This window comes from Diabrotica virgifera, chromosome 6 (assembly GCF_917563875.1).
Source record: "Diabrotica virgifera virgifera chromosome 6, PGI_DIABVI_V3a".
Classification (NCBI taxonomy): Eukaryota; Metazoa; Arthropoda; class Insecta; order Coleoptera; family Chrysomelidae; genus Diabrotica; species Diabrotica virgifera.
The window spans coordinates 11,587,003-11,590,905 of NC_065448.1; the positions used below are offsets into that span (position 1 = coordinate 11,587,003).

The 3,903-nt window shown below is 32.0% G+C and overlaps 1 long non-coding RNA gene across 1 annotated transcript; it reads right to left on the reverse strand.

The window, feature by feature from the left end:
* Window positions 1–392: 392 nt before the first annotated feature.
* Window positions 393–3,577, reverse strand: LOC126886391 (uncharacterized). Its single transcript, XR_007698592.1, has 2 exons — window positions 3,408–3,577; window positions 393–710 (listed from the first exon to the last, which is right to left on the reverse strand). It is a non-coding gene; the product is annotated as an uncharacterized LOC126886391 (long non-coding RNA).
* Between the last annotated feature and the right edge of the window lie 326 nt (window positions 3,578–3,903).

The window sequence follows — 3,903 nt, forward strand, 5'->3', positions numbered from 1 at the left end:
GGCTAGCTCAGTCGGTAGAGCATGACTTACGCCCGGTTTCATAATTAATTAAAGTAGACTTTAAATTTTAAGTTGGTACCTTTATCAATGCAATTGATATGGGTAAATGTCAACTTTAAAGTGAACTTTAGTTAATGTTCACTTTAAGTTGATTATGAAACCGGGCGTTAATCTCAGGGTCGTGGGTTCGTTCCCCACGTTGGGTGCCAGTGAAACGAAATATGCGATGGACTACCCCAGCTAATTGAAATAATATTAGAAAATATTACCTCAATCATCTAAGATAGCCATCGCTCCACCCTTAGCTTAGCTCAGTCACTCAGGTGGGTGTTCGTCTTGTCCTAATCTTAGAAATGAACTATGAAAGTTTGGAATGAAAGCAAACAAAACAGTATTTTTAACTAATCATGTTTATTGTTCAATAAAAATATAACAAAAATATGACTTAGTAAATTGCATTAACAAAATTCAAATTTTTGCCAAAAACTAACAATTCTGGATTATACTTATGGCTTTTGGTATTCAATGGTAACTTCTTGATGTCTTATGGTACTGCTGTAGACTTCTTGTAGGCCTGGGCGGATCTTCGGCCCTAGGCCCCTGCAGCTGAAGATGTTGGATGCTGTAGTCAGCCTTGTAGTGATGCATCGCGCAGCCTTGTAGTGATGCATAGTGATGCATAGTGAGAAAAGTAGATCTTATCCAAAAAACTAGAAGAACAATGCGTGTAAGTTTTGACATCAAGAAGAAAATGTACCCTTTGCCAAAAAGTATTCAAACACTAGCAGATGGCAAGGGGTAAATTAAATTGAATTAAAATGACGAGAATAGTTAAATAATTTGATTACTAAACGTGCATATATTAGACCTGGATCCCGCGTAAGAAAGAAAAGTTGATTAATAGCAAGCTGAAAATTTGTTAATAGCTTAACGGTGTCTAGTCGGACAAACTTTGATGCACGGGAACACTGGAACAGGGGAAGTTTTAACTGTGGAGCATGATAAACGTGTCGTCCTGACAAGTTTATGATTGTGAAAAATAGCAAGTTGCTTTTAAGTTTATTCGATAGCCAACGTTATGTAATATATGAGAAAATGTTTGTCCGACAAAAATGTTGGGCATTTTAACGAGTCCGACACGTAGAACATGTCACATCACAGGAATTATGTTGGTGATGAATAGCAGTCTGATTTTTGCATGAGAGTTTAATGAAAAATTAAAAAAGCAATTGGAAGTTCTGTCCGACAAAATTAATGGGAAGTTTTCGTAGTCGGACATTCTAAACAGGTAAGATATAGACAAAATGCTGGTGATAAATAGCTTTCCGACAAGGACGAAATTTAATTAAGTAAATTATTCCTTACCAAGAATGACTGCTGTCGGAAAAAAATAAGGGGTAGATTTTGTAGTCGGACAATTTAAAAAAATAATTTTTGAAATTTCAATAAGGGGTGATTATTCTATGTCAAAAGTACCTGCAATCAATTACAATCGATATCTTTCGATTTATCTCAACATCATTTAGATACCTCACTGTAATACATTTATAGTAGATCAGGCAAATTATATTATGGATTGAGTGGTGTAGCTATCTTTGTCTGCCACATGCGCGGGATCGCTTGGTTAAAAGAAATAGATAGACCACCTATCGACTTTTTGCACTGTATTCCCTGTCTACCCTTATGTCTATGAATACATTTCCATTTAAGAAAAACTGTCACTTTTGACAATAATTCATAATATATTGCAATCGTAACTTCAAATTTAAACTAATCGATTTATTTTGGCAGCAAATTATTTCTAGCCATGTGACATATTAATTACATTATTATTTCATTTGTAGAAAGTTGAGAAAAATTACGTTATACAATTTTAGTAATAATTTATTTAGGTACCCTTTTTCAATCAAGCAAAGCATTATAGCACGAAGAATGATATTCAATAGAATTTTCACAATTATCTGGCAACTGAATATCATTGAATTGATGACCAAGTATTTTACTAACTTTGTAAAATGTTCGAAAATTACTCAAAAATGTTCCGTTGAATGGTTTCACTTTTGATTTGGCGACTTAAAATTTAAACTGTTGACACTCAAAAATAGACACAAAAACACTCCATAGTTAATATAAATTTTAATTTCCAACACACGTGGCAAACAGAAACCCAGAGACCATGTACTTTCAAATACTACTTTGTATAGCACAAAGTGTCACACTGACAAATGCAGCCTTCTAATACATACTTCTAAGCATAATGTGTCATATTTACGTCTATTCTTATAAGCACCAAAGTTTTAGACTCTTCACATTTTTCAATGTCGTTTACAGGGTTAAGATTTGAGTATGGAAAAAATGTATACAACGTTTTTTGTAGGAAATTTTCCGTACTTTCTGATACGCCTAATTAGAAAACTCTAAAAGATTGCTTTCACATGTTCTTTGACATTTTTTATTGTCATTTTGAGAATATCTAGAACAAGCTCCACCCAAAAAAATAATTGTTTTGCAATATATACATGCATTGATACTTACCTCACTGTTTTTGGAGTGTGCATTTATATATATATATATATATATATATATATATATATATATATATATATATATATATATGCACATGCAAATATGTGAATATAAATAATAACATACAACTAAAATAGCTTTATCAATATGTGACTAAGTCATTCTGAAAAAATGTTTTTTATTTATTTCCTTCGATTTGCCCAAACTTTTTGTCCGACATATAACTTTTTGCGTTACAAAATATAATTTGTACATAAACAAATCAAAATTAGCTTGCTATTTATCACCAACATTTTTGTCTATATCTTACATGTTTAGAATGTCCGACTAGGAAAATTTCCCATTAATTTTGTCCGACAGAACTTCCAATTGCTTTTTTAACCTTTCATTAGACTCTCATGGAAAAATCAGACTGCTATTCATCACCAACATAGTTCCTGTGATGTGACATGTTCTACGTGTCGGACTCGTTAAAATGCCCAACCTTTTTGTCGGACAAACATTTTTTCATATATTATATAACGTTGGCTATTGAATAAACTTAAAAACAACTTGCTATTTTTCACCATCATAAACTTGTCAGGACGACACGTTTATCATGTTCCACCGTTAAAACTTCCCCTGTTCCAGTGTTCCCGTGCATCAATGTTTGTCCGACTAGACACTGTTAAGCTATTAACAAATTTTCAGCTTGCTATTAATCAACTTTTTTTTCTTACGCGGGATGCAGGTCTATATGTGAATTAAATAAAAAGATATATTTAATAGATGAGAATGTAAAATATAGAAACTAAACACATGGTTTAACATTTAAAGGTTAGAGAAATCATCATTATAGAAAATTAAAAGTAGACTATAATAAACTTAGAACAATAACTCACCCCAAGAGAAGATTTGATTTGGAATAAAAATGATTTACTTTGAAGCTTCTTTGCCTTTTATGACATTTCCACCACCATTTTGAGAATGAAATACGGGGGCTGTCACTGTCATTAAAACGACATGACAACGAACCTTCGACCGAAATTTGAACTAACAAACATGAAACACAAGAGATGATACATGTAAATAGGGTTGCCTATAGAACGGGCGCCAAACTAGTTTTTAATAAAAAAGCAAGTTAAAACGAATAGAAGAAAATTATTACTAATGACATATTAAAGAAAATAAAGTAAAATAATTATTTAAAAGTAAAATATCAAAGATGTGATGTTTGTAACGTTACACACTCCTCTCACCCATCAGAAAAATTTTGAACACAAGTGAGAAATTTTTCTCAAAGAAAACAAGAATTTTACAACTGTTATACTATTTTTAATGGGAATACATCGCAAATTTACTTTAAGATAAGTTTATTTTGATGACTCGCTTTCCGAA